Raw genomic sequence first — 13,970 nt, 5'->3', positions numbered from 1 at the left:
TTAGGTAGGAACAAAAGACAATTAGAGTGAATGATGAATGAATGGGTGTGATCTATGGTAACATGAAGACTTCTCTAACTAAAGAGGTGAAATCCCCCATTTAAACTAAGTTTAACTTTTTACCCTTTAAAATCTTTGACAATAAAAGTTTCATATTTTTGTCAGCTTAAATCTATATACAAGACTCATGTCTTATTAATACAAAAATTTTACACTTTAAAAACTTTGCCCTAAAGTAAAATAAATACATAAATATTTTTCCCAAACTTTTTTTTTGGGGTACCAGGGATTGAACTTGTGAGGCAGGCGAGGCGCCAGTGAGCTAAATCCCTGGCTCCCCAAACTCTTATAATCAAGTTTCAGCCTCCAAATTTATAACTCTTCTTGATCTGCTAATAAGTAACTCAATTTACTGTGCTCAATTTTACTTGTTTTTCTTAATTTTCCCTAAGTCAGATAAGAAGGTATTGTCTATTCTTGAGATGAAAATCCAGCATTCCCAGACATATGAAGGAATTACATAGAATAGGAAGCAAAAAATAGTATGGTTTAAAAAGAAAAGGCACTATTCTTATAGTCAAAGTCAGATTTTTTTTGGGGGGGGGGCGTGCTGGGGATGAAACCTAGGACCTTGGACGTGCTAGGTAACTGATCTGTTGCTGAGCTACACTCACAGCCCTGAATTTATTTTACAATATCTATAAAATGTGTTGGATAATTCAGGATTCTACCCATCTCACAGTATTATTCTGAAGAACAAATTCAGATAAGATAGGTAAAACTGCTGTGTCAGCTCTATAATTCTACTTGGAATATGAAAGGAATATCACCATCATCATCACATTAAGACAGTTTGGGCAGGGGCATCACTTGCCATGTTTACATGGAATAAGATAATTAAATCCTTCCAGTGCTAAAGTGCTGGGGCATTACCTGTTTGCTGGTGAATAAAATCAAATGTGATGTTTCTATATTTGAAAATAGAAGGGAGATAAGTAAGGAAAAACCAAGGCTAAGGATGCATTGAACAAAGCAAAATAGAAAACATGATCTCTTCTCTTATTAATTCAACTAATCTTGTCAACAAGAGCAATGGATGCAGACAGAATCTTAGAAGGCTTACTTACATAAGGGTAGAATGAGAAAAATACAGTAGTAAATCAGCTAAAAGAGAAACTACCAGAAAAGGAATACTATAGTATTAAGAAAGTCAAAGGAATAGAGGAAATAAAGTTATATATAGTAGGAGAAAGTTGAAACCTGAGAAAAGGCCATCAGATTCAGTCAGAAAATGTTAAGAATATTCTGGGCTGGATCAAGTTCTGTGGAGAAGTCTGGGTCAAAGTCAGCGTTCAGGAGTCAATTATGTAATAATAAGTTAAAATTTATCATGCCTCTCACTGGGATCCTGACCACCTGGTGAGGAAGGTACCTTTCAGTTGAGGAAATTTATAGAATAGAAGTGTGTTTAGGATCATATAGCTGTCACAGAGGTAGCCAATGAACCCTGACCTGTGTGACTCCAAAGCCAGCAGTCTTTCCACCATGCCATGCCATGGGTTTGGACATGAGCATATCTGAAGAACCTGAGGGTAGAACAGGAATGGCAGGGTCAAAGAAGACTTTGCTTGTTCCTCTGTTTTCCCTGTAGAGGAAACACTCGGTGTGAATGTCAGTGGTGGAGATGAAAAGCCCATGGGATCTGGAGTCAGAAAAATTGGTGCTGGTCCTGCCTTTTCCCCCTGCCACTTGCAGGCTGACTGTTAATTTCTCCAATTAGCCTCCTTATAGACAATGAAATGAGAACAGATAGGTGATACAGTACCTGAGAGTCTATTAACTGGCTTCAAAGGGTAGAGATAAGATTCAAATGAGAAGTCGGATGTGAGAGGACCATGTGGAGCACAATACGTGGGAAAGGGGGTTGAGGGGCCCCAATGTGAGCTGAGTGCTGTGCTCACTGCAGAGGAAGGTATCAGAGGCACAGGAAAAATGCTATGTCCAAAAGCAGTCGGGAAGGCCCTGTAGGAGAGGAGGGTATGAAGCAGCCAGCTGTGGGGTTTGTACAGAGAAGTCATAACCATGAGGAGGTTTTTAACAAGTGTGCTGGAGGGCCAGGCTGAGCCAGACGACATCAATCAGATGCCTGCAGAGTTTGCGCTCTCCCTTCAAGAATGTTCTGCCTCCTGATTTTATGAAAAGCTTAGGAGTTTTATCACTCATTTTTATGTTTATCCCTAGCTCCTCATTTTATTACAAGTCATTCTTTCTTATTTTCTGTTTTCACTTTACTCTTTTTCTAGTTGTCTCTGTTCTAATCGAAAGTGATTTTAACTCAATTCTCTGACATTGTAGTCGTGGAGTAAACAGATTTAATGTTTGCCACAGTGAAAACTGATTTCCTTCTTTCCAGCTGATTTGCTATATTGCTCCTTACATGTAAGTACAGTGTGCTTCAATTCCCACGCATTTGCCATATGACATGCTGGTTACACTGAAAGCTTGTGAGAAGAAATGGGTGCTCTAAAGATCCTTCCACTCGAGCCACACATTTCAGCTTGTAAACAGCTGAACAAACCCTTGGTCTAGTCATATTACCTACCCTCTCTCTTGACAAGGCAAAATTGCTTGCGGCCCTGTATTCCAAGACTAAAGCGATTTAAATCTCACTGGATCTGACATTTCAGAGACTAAAATCAGAACACTGACTGGACAGCACCAAACAACATAAAAATATACTTGAAATAATAGGGACAACAATGCAAAAGATGGCTTACATTTAGTATCATTGTGGTACTGTTTACTGTACTTCAATTATCAATTAAATAGCTCATATAGAAAAGCACAATTTAAAAAAAGACAAATACATTACGTGTGCATACCACTTACAGAGCGCAAGAATGTTAAATTAAAAATAATTGTTTTGGAAATATAAATATGAATTATATGTATATTTTTGAGTGCTATTAACTCCACACTGATATAGCAAACTGAAACTATTTGCTACCAATCAACTCATGATGTAAAGTAAGAAGTATCTGAAGTAGATGATAGTAATTTGATGTAAAATTGTGATTATCTGACTGCATACAGATATTAGCACAGAACATACCTGTGAGTGACATGACACACAATGACCACCTTTGTTCAAGTGCTGCTTTGTTGACAGATTAGGAACTGGCTGGTCTCTCTTTCTTATTTTATATCTCAGGGAAAATTTAAAAGAGTTTAAAATCATTTCTTTGTTTAGAGGTATGTGTCTATATTTATTTAATCAATTTATTTCCCTTTAAAAGTGGCACTAGTGATACGGAAATTAATATTTCATTTTCTATCTCAAAGCAGAAACAGTTAAATTAAATCAACCTGCTATACAGTATTAGAACTACTACCAGTTTCTAAGAAGTCTGGGCTGTCCAACAACTGTAAAGCAAGTATGCCTCCAGGGTCTGCCTCAAATAAGTGAGAGTTAAGAAAGTTATTTCAGACTGTCAATTTTAAAAATAATTTTCCTGAAGTATTTTTATTATTTACTACTATTTGTTTTTGCCATAGCAGCACTCTTCAACAAATATATGAAAAAAAATGTTCAACATTTCTAGCCATTAGAGAAATGCAAATGGAAACAATATTAAAATTTATTCCAGAAAGAATGGGAATCATTAAGAAGTTGAAACATAGCAAATGCTGGTATGACTGTGGTGAAAAAGGAACCCCCCTACATTGTTGGTGGGAATGTAAACTAGTACAACTATTATGGAAATCAGTATGGAGATTCCTCAAAGAACTAAAACTAGAAATTCCATAAGATCTATACCTCTTCTAGGTATCATTCTCAACGAAGTAAAGACAGCATCACACTACAGTGATACATGCATATCAATGTTTATAGCAATGTAATTCATGATAGCTAAATCCTGGAAGTAGCCTGTATATCCATCAACAGATGATTAGATGAAGAAAATGTGGTATCTATACATGACAGAATACTACTTGGCTATAAAGCAGGACAAATTTGAGACATTTGTAGGAAAATGGATGCCCTTGGAAAAAACAATGTTAAGTGAAATAAAACAGAAACACAAAGTTAAATACCATATAGTATATCTCATTTGTGAAAGGCAAAGTACAAAGAGCACAATAAAGAATGGATAGAAGGGGGACAGATCTCTTGTAAATGAGAAAGAGTCTTGGAGACTAAGACAAAAGAGGGGGAGGGGAAGTGGAATTAAGTAGATTAAAGATAAGCCATGTACAGGAACCTAATAACCTCAAAGGATATAAGCATTGTATGTCATAAACATGAGATAAGATTAACAATATCAACAAGAATGAAAATGAGGAAAGGATTTAGAGGAAGAGGGAGGAAGGTGGGAAGGAAGGGGATTAAAAAAGAGAATTGAGCTGTATTGTGTACATGTACCCATCCCTCAAGATGACTGTAATCTGCATGTACTACAGACATGTACTAGTAAAAAAATTAAAGCCAAGATTTAAAAAGCAAAAAAGAGAAATAATTAGGAACAGCATTAATGCATTCAACTGCATAAATATTATAACAGAACAAGTAATTGAAAGTCATTGTTGGGCTGGGGATTTAGCTCAGTAGTTTCGCTGCCTGCTGCGCAAGCACAAGGACCTGAGTTCGATCTTCAGTACCAATAAAAAAAAAAAAAGAGAAAGAGGATAATTGTTGACTCAACATTTTTTTTCAACAAATTAATGACCCCTTTTAAGAAAGGGGCAGGGGATTTAGCTCAGTGGTTTCACTGCCCGCTGCGCAAAAGCAAGGACCCGAGTTTGATCCCCGATACCAAAACAAAAAAGGGGGGGGAGTCCAAGCAGAAACCTGGGAAAAATTATATTAGCAAAGTCTATTTCTGTTGCTCAATTCCACCTTGATCTAATAACCAATTTGAAGACTAAAGCTCCCAGAAGCGTCTGGCACTAATACAAGTCAGTTGGCTTTAATGAGGCTATCCTCCTATAAATCAGGAAAGTTGACCTTCTCAACTAGTGATGACCAGAGGCCTGCAGAGGCCCACACAAGCATTCGGGTTAACTGCAAACTCATTATTTCTTTGATACTTTGCACATTTTACTACCATCCCTGTATAGTTTTTTATCTTTCCTCACACACAGAGAGAAATCCAAGCAGGTTCCGATTTCATTGAATTCCTGCCCCCTTTTTTTCAATCCTACTGCCTAAAATCTCATCTGTCAGATGAATAAAGACAGGAAAAGGCACATCATTAATTGAGAATGCTTGACAGATGTAAATTTTTTTATTAAATAGGCAAATGTGCATTAATTAGAAATCAATCTTAACTGCATTAAGCATTTACAAATTAATGGGATTTTGGTAATATACTTCCCAAAGAGGTTTCAGTTCTGACGAGTGTAATGAATATATTAAAGCAGCTTAACCTGCTGAATACCAAATTAAACTGAAGTCAACACTATATGTATGAACAACTATCCTTTGTAAAATAAAATAAAGCCAATTACTGTGAGAATTACTTGTCTTCCTTCGCACTTTTCATTAGGATGAGCTGGTAAATAATTACCTAAAGTGCTATTTATTTCCTACAGATTTAAATTTTAAAGATTCCAGGTCATTCCTAATCAACATTGAAGGATTATAATTCATTGAGCTTAGTTTGATATTAATAAGGATTACAGGTGACCAAATCAATGATCATTGCCAATATTTATCTTCTGAGGTGTTAAAATGTACAGAAAGAAAAGCATTTGCTTAAAAAGCCATTTGTGGATAAGAGCCATATTAGATTAAAGTGAAACCAAATTATTTGTCTTTTAGAAGATATAGCTCTGAGTCTTCTATTCAGGGAACTATTCAACCATGAATTTGGTGAAAATCTGTTTTTGACTCAATTAATAAAACAGAAAGATATTAATCATATAGATAAAAGGAGAAGAGAGAGGTGGCTAAATCCAAACCAAAATAAAGTTCCAGTGTTGTAAGCTTTTCTCAAATATATGAATATTATTGTGCTCATATTTTACCCAATGATAATAGAAATACAATGGTCTGGTAAAATTCCTTTCTTGCTTTTCATTTTGGGAAATGCAAACCAAAGAGGGTCAGACTATGGCATTTTACTATGATAAAAATCAGATACCTATTTTAGCATGGTACTCCTTGTCTTATAACAGAAAATTAGGGAAACACTAGTTTATGCCTCAATTATTTTCAATATAAAAGCTTAAAAATCGTGTATGTTAGGAATATGAGGGCACTTTGTGAGATGAAAAATGCACACATTTGTTAAGCTCAATGACTTCTACACTTGGATGGCTTCATTTTATTATTCATAAATCATTCAATAAAGTGTAAAAGCAAAAGAAATGTTAATGCAATAAAACAGGAATTCGATTAATAGGTTAAAGTAAAAAAGGTTATTCACATAACTGGTGTTTTATGCTTATCTAATTGTGTTATCTAGATTTACTTTCTGGTATTTCATTTTCTCACAAGTGAGGAGCTCATACGGGACGTGTCAGGATAAACTTCCTTACTATTTGCTCCTCTCCCAAATGTCCTTTCTCCAGTATGGAACCATCATTGGAAATACTGCTAGTAGGGCCACCACTGGCCCCAGAAAGCAATTTGTGGCCTGGTTAATATATAAATAAATAATGACCAAAGCCAAGATTCTCTATGGCATAGTGAAATCATTATCAAACTTTTTTTAATAGCATAGGTCTCCCTATCCACCCATAGAATCCTTTTGTCACCAAAAATTCATAAAACAAATTTATACTAAAAAATAAGCACCAATGTGTAACCTTTATTTTGAAAAGGACCAATAACAACAATAAACTAATTTTTAACAGATAATTTGAGATCAGGGATATGGATCACACTGTAGATTGATGGTCTCAGCCACCAAATTATTTCTATACTGTTTTATTTTGTTGTTCTACTGACAAAATCCAAGGTTTATATTGAGATAGTTGTTGGCTTACAGGTGTGTTAAGTTAAATAGCTTGCTTTGTAGTCTTAATTTCTTAAATTAATCAGAAAACTTCAAGGAGTACTAGTATTTTTTTACTGTTGTTCCAAAGTGGAATCACTGACAGTGGTTAAAAAGTGGCAGAAAAGAAACTTTTAGTACCCAGTAAACCTCTTGATTAAGGGAAAGAGTTCTTTGGAAAGGCCATATTTCTCCTTGTTTTAAAGATTTTTAAGTACAGAATACACTGCCCTACCCTTATAATAAAGTTTTCATTTCACCTTTTGTATAAAACCAGGAAGTATCTGAAAATGTAGCATCAATTTCTAGATCAGTAATTTTGAACCTATTTGGGGCTAGAAACCATTTAACAATTCTGTTAAAGTAGTAGCTGCACCGACCCCAAAGATTTTGCAGTAAAATGTGAGGGAAGCACGAAAGCCAAAGTGACTGATCTACATCCTTGTGTCTTAAGGTCAGGATTAAGATAGATACTCATCTAATCCACCCCCTAGTTGCTACAAGAAAACTATTTAGAGTGGGAAGTCATAGAAGCTAATTTCTCCATTTATACCCTAGTAACAGGCACAACTTTGAGAATAAGATTTCTTAGATTTAAAAAGAAGTACAGGCTTCTCATATCTTTTTAGCTGTTTGCTGCCAAATCCAACACTTTACTGCGGGAGATGCATGAAACTATCACACATTATATTTCTTTTCTTTTTTTGAAAAATTTCAGGACATTCCCTTGGGGACATTCTGTGTGGTCCAATTTGCTGCTTTCCATCTTGGTATAAAAATGATATGAACTGTTTACTAGAGTATGTTTACAAAAAATATATATTTTGGAGTGTCTGCCAAATAATGATGCTAAGGGTTTTCTGTATTTTTTTTGTAAGTTGAATGTCAAAATATGTATTTCCTTACTCTTTAAGGAGTAAGGAGGACATTTATAATCAATCTATCCTCCTTCTTCACTTCTTTCCAAATAGTTCTTTGGCCATTTCATCAAACTTGGAATGGGCAAAACAAAATTTCCCATAACAATTGAGTTAGAAGCTGAGGCTTCTAGCACCTGATTCACAGGTAGCTGAGTCCAATCCCAGCAAGGCAAGATGCTCAGAGCCAGTGAAAACAAGGGGATGGAAGGTAAACAGGGCAGTCTCAACTCACTGGTCACTTCGTACCAACAAAAGGCCTAATTCATGACACAATATTATGGGAAACCAAATATAATAAATACATCATTTAGCTCCTTCTAGATAATGGTTTATTTCATGTAAGTGACTTCAATATTCACTATCAACTTCTTTGGTGTGCCTAGGTCTTTTCATGGTTGTAGTGCTGAAAGTCTTGTGTCATTAGAACCTACCTTCAATCCCAGGCAAACCCGTGTGAGTTTGCCACCCTATTTCCATGTATCTAGTACTTATCCTTATAAGCAAGAATTTTTTTTTTTTGCTGAAAGTGACTATGGTATGATAGAGCAAAGACTAATAGTCAAAAGGCCTGTCTTTAAATCCTGTCTCTATCACTTGGTAGCTGTATCACCTGAGAACTTCAGTTTCGTCTGTAAAATGGAAGGAGTAAGACAATAGCTTGCAATACAGGGTTGTAGCTAGGTGTGAGGGATTCATAAAGTACTTAAAAGTGTTTGTCATGTGTGTGACATGGAGCACTCACACAATAAGGTTTTCTTTTTCTCTGAAATTATTTTTTGGAGGAATCATTCTTTTCTACCTTTCATAAATGTCAATCAGGCCAAGTTTGATCACAAGAAGGTGGCAATGTGAACATCCATTACTAAAACAAACTGCTCTTGAGTTCAATGCCCACTTTAACTGGTTCATCTACATTTTTGGGGGAACACATATAATACAGCTCATAAAGAACTGAAGTTGACCATAGGGTTATTTGGGGGAAAAATAGGTACAGTCAAGGTGTCTAGTAATGAGGACACTGATTTACTATAAAGTAAAACAGAATCCATATAGCTTCATGTATGTGGACTACAGACTACCAGCAGCATACTCTTGCAGTCACTCCTTGTAGTCATCCTCACCCCCACCACTGCTTCTTCTCTACTTCCTGTGTGCAGCTGCCAAAACCTGTCCATTCTGTTTCTGCAACACCTGTCACAACTATCTTACCTCTCACTGATTCTTGCCGGGATCACAGCAAAGATCTTTTAATGGGATCTCTTTTTGGCCTTTAGTTTCTTCTTTTCATTCTACTCATTAAAGTGTTATCACAGTTTATCATATTTTATCATCTTACACCAGAAACTTTCACTGTGCTCTGTTCCACACACTAAAACATTATAATCCCTCAGTATGACTCTGAAAGCCTTCTAAAAATAATTTTAAGTCTAACAATTTAATTAGCATCCACTGAGCTATTTAACAGCATAACTGGAGCTAGCACCTAGTCAGGTTAGGTTTCTTTTTGATTCTTATTTATTGACATTCTTTTCTAGTTGCTTCTTTATTCGGTCTTCTGGACCTCATCCTCATAAGCTCTGAAAAATGCTGCTACCTCTGCTTGACCCTCCATGTGCTTCCTTCTCTGACTGATAAACTCAGTTCACTCATCAAAATCCCACCAACACTTTGCCTCAAAGTTCTCCTTAACAATCTTCCCAGAGGAGGGAGGCTCACGATCTCAGCAAATTCTTGCCAATCCTGCTGGAAGGCCGTACCAAAACACACAGAAGACATTTGGTCAATGTCTATTTTTCTTCTTACATCAAGTCTATGATTCAATGAATAAGAGAATGTTAGAAATAAGCATGACATAAGAAAACCATCATCCCATGTTTCTTTTCATCTTCACATTTTACTCAGAAGGAAAATGAGGACCTAGAGAGGCAGGTCCAAACTTTGAGACAATCTACTCTCAGCGCCATATTCACACTGATTAGAAAATTGTCAGAGAATGACCAAAAATGCCATCTACTTGGAGAAATGGGGTTTGAATGCCATTCTGGATATTTTATTAGTATGACTACAGAAAGAAAACTTCAAGGTATTACCACTATTGAATGTTTTGGTTTTAAACAAAAATATTGTATACCTAACATTTCTATATCACTGTATGGTATAGTTCATATACTTTATAACAGAATATTATAAATCACATGGCCCTCAAAAAGTTTTATTTCAAAAGAATACGTAAGATTTAAATTTTTTTTATTTTTTGGTTTTTTTGAGACAGGGTCTCACTATGTAATTCAGGCTGGTTTTGAACTCATGTGGATCCTTCTGCCTCAACCCCCAGAGTGCTGGGATAACGGGCATACACCACCCCATCCAGCAATACCTAAGATTTTAAAGTTTCATGTAAATTCTTAACAATTAAAAGAATCTATTTATACATGTGAACCATGTCTTAAAATTTCAGGAGAAATTTTGTGAGGTTAAATGATCACAATTCCAAAACAAGCATATTTATGAAAAGAGTACATCTAATTTTCCTCCACTAGAGGGAACTAAAGATCATATTATACCAAGTTAGGCAACTCGAGTATCAGCAAAATTTATGGCTATAGAGAATATTATTGGTCTTAATAATATAATTAATGGTGATTATTTGCCTTTAACATGGCTAGCAACAATAACTGTCAGCTGACATTTGGTGAGTATTCATTGTGAGTCAGGCTCTATTTTGCATGTGTTGACCCATTCAAGCCTCGTAACAACTCTAAGAGGCATATGATACTCATATTATGTATGAAGAAGTGGAGGCAGAGCACCATTCAGTAGCTCACCCAGAGAGCTAACAAGCTAAAGAGCTAGGATTTGAACCCAGACTGACTGGCCCCAGCATCTATGCTCTTAACTCTCTGCTGGAATGTTTCTTAGGTCTACAGCTACTCCATGCTGAAGGTTAACCTTATAGATAAGTTATTTTCTCTGTATTATTTCTAAAAACAGAACCACAAAGTCTTGGTTAAAGTAAAGGATGATCAGAGCAAATTTCAGTAATGAAATCACAGCACCTTTCAAAAAGAATCTTAGTCTTTACAGTTCAATCATATATATTCAAATATAAATATATATATACAGATATGTGTATATATATGTCAATATTTTTGGTACTGGGAATAGAACCCAAGGCCTATGCACTGATGCCCAGGCTGTGCTTAAACTTGAACCTGAGATCCTCCTGCCTCAGCCTCCCAGAATGCTAGGATTACAGGTGTGCACAACTATGCCAGGCTCTGATTATGTTTTGAAAAATTCATTTTCTATTAAGACACAGAATCTAATGACTAGGCGGGGCTCTGGAATGGTTATGTAAAGAGCTCAAGGAAACTTCTCCCCCAGGAAGATTAATAAAGTCCTTCCATGATACTTGAGAGGAACTGGTTCTGGAACTTTCCATGGATATTAAAATCTGTGAATGTTCAAGTTCCTTAAATAAAATAGGGTTATTATTTGTATATAACTTATATCTTAAATCACCTCCAGATTACTTATATAATACCTAATACATAAGGTAAATGCTATAGGGTTATAGGGTATTGTTTAGGAGATAATGACAAGGAAAAAAGTCTGTACATGTTCAGTATAGACAAAATTTTTTCCCAAATATTTTCAATTCATGGTTGGTTGAATCTTCAGATATGGAACTTCCAGATAGAGGGGGCTGACTGTATTTAGCTGGTTAAAAATTAACAAACACAATCACGAAGAATCTCTGGAGATTCATCAAAGAACTTACAACAAATTGAGAAGCATTACTCAATAAAATTCATAGAAACTTGGTAAGAACAATGAGAAGCTGTGGCATGGTGGTGGGGGGGGACTGTACAAGGTGTGTCTCTGTTCCTTCACAGCTCTGTCTTACAGAGGGAACTGTTCTAAGGATCTCAGCAGCAGAGTATTAGATTAGCCCCCTGATGAAGAAGAACTATTCAGTGTGGATTTAGCAGCTTATGAAAACTGACAGATCTCATTTTCCACAGTTCAGTGCTTTGGACGGCTGATATTGAATGGGTTACAAAAGCCAATGGCAGCATCTACTGTACTTCCCTACCCTTATTTCCAGCTAAATACAGAGGATTCAGATGAAGAAGCAGATAGGATATAGTCCAGATTTCCCACCCAGCTCTGAGTTACAAGAGATCTACAGAGATGGGCTTGCTAGCAGCTGAGTGGTGGCTCCTATCTGTTTCAACTTCCTACTTGGTACCTGGTGGACAATGGCAGATGTCATGCTCCCCTGGATTTTAGGCTGTGGATTATCCATACTGGCTGTTAGTAGAGCCAGGAGGGGACACCAGTTCATAATACACTCTCCCCAAAACACAAAGTCCCTGCTCCATAAGGAGGATCTGTGTGGAACAGTGAGCAAGGAATAAGTCCCCCAGTTCAACCCAGCTCCTGCTCCATAGTGAAGAAATTCTACTCAGGGGAGGGTATAGCAAGCTTCATAGACTAGAAAATCCTGTCCATGACAAGAGGCCTGATGTTAATTGGTATCAGTATCCTCAGTTGTTATGTTAAAAAGAAGACATGCATAAAACAGGAAAGTACAACCCTTATATGGCAAACAAATGCAGAAAATAAAAACTTTCTTGAGGGGGCTCAGATGTTGTAATTAGTAGAAAAGACTTTAAAGCTGCTATTAAAAATATGTACATAGAACTAAAGGAAATCATGTTTAAAGAATTAAAGGAAGGTCTGATAACAATGTCTTATCAAACAGACAACAGATTTGAGTTCCAGAAGAAGCAGCAAACATGAAGATATATTGATAGAGATTATGCAATCTGAAGAATGTGGAGAAAGAAGAGTGAAGAAAAAATGAATAGGATCTTAGAAAAATGTGGGACACTATTAATCACACCAATAGATGTATAATAGGTGTGCCAGAAGAAAAGGAGGGAAAAAAGAACCTAAAATATACTGATATAAAGACTGAATGAATGAATGAATAGGGGGTTAGACAAGTTTCCTAGGCAGAAGATATTCAAATACTAACCAAGTTATCTGACTCTATCCTAAAGACTTCACGAATCTGTTTCTTTCTGTCCATTTCTATTGTCACTTGGGATTTAGGTAAGTGTATCATTTATCTTGTCTAGGTTTGTTGCAAAACACTTAAATTTTGTCCCCATATTACAGTCAGAGTTACTTTTTAAAATAAAATTCAATTATGCTTTCCTACAGTTTCCCTTATCTATAAGCAGAGCTGATTTCCCATAGACATGGTTTACTGGCTTATTTGGAGTTTATTAGAGTCATTATAGTACTTATTTTTTTTTAAAAAGGCTTCTGATCCACATCTCATATCTATTAGATTAGGCTCACTAGGAAGAAGCCTAAAGATCAATCACTGGTTTAAATAAACAACATTCTCACTGTCCTCTCCTATAATTCTGCACAATGAAGAATGAAAACCACAATGAACTGTCCGTGTTTATGTCTCTACCCTTAGCTTTTGCCGTACCCAGGAAGTTCCAAATGAGGATCACTATGTGACTAGATAGGACTCTATTATAGAAAGGGATAGCCTAAGATCCATATTATATAATAAATATATAATGCATACAATGATTCAGGTAACCCTAACTCAATTGTATGAGTAAATGAACCAATACAGTATTTCCATTTAAAAGCAGTAGTCTAAATGCATGCATTTCTCTACCACCTCCTGAAGCCCAATTAATATTTCCGTAAAGGTATTCAAAAGGCATTGACCTCTAGAGATTAAAAGTATGAGAGAGGAAGCAGAAGTATGTTGGATAGGTGAACAAAATCTTGGATGGTAGAAAGTAGGACACACTGAAATGTTTTTTTGTTTTTTTTGGTACTGGGGATCGAACTCGGGTCCTTAGCTTGCGAGGCAGGCAGTGGAACCACTGAGCTAAATCCCCAGCCCATGGATGGTAGAAAGTAAATGGACAAAGTTAGCAGATTAGAAAAAGCTGAAAGCCAAATGTGGCCACCATTAGGATGTACCTTTCAATCTCTGACTGCAGGGAGTACA

At 36.2% G+C, this 13,970-nt stretch overlaps 1 protein-coding gene across 17 annotated transcripts in view; it reads right to left on the bottom strand.

The window, feature by feature from the left end:
- Cask (calcium/calmodulin dependent serine protein kinase) overlaps window positions 1-13,970 on the bottom strand; it is a 381,402-nt gene that overhangs the window by 236,781 nt on the left and 130,651 nt on the right. The gene's annotated exons all lie outside the window — the stretch shown is intronic.

This window comes from Heterocephalus glaber, unplaced genomic scaffold (genome assembly GCF_053883595.1).
Source record: "Heterocephalus glaber isolate CG9 unplaced genomic scaffold, H.glaber_assembly_v1.0 deba00001547, whole genome shotgun sequence".
Lineage (NCBI taxonomy): Eukaryota > Metazoa > Chordata > Mammalia > Rodentia > Bathyergidae > Heterocephalus > Heterocephalus glaber.
The sequence above is the reverse complement of the archived record's forward strand: the minus strand, read 5'-3'. Positions and strand labels throughout refer to the sequence as shown.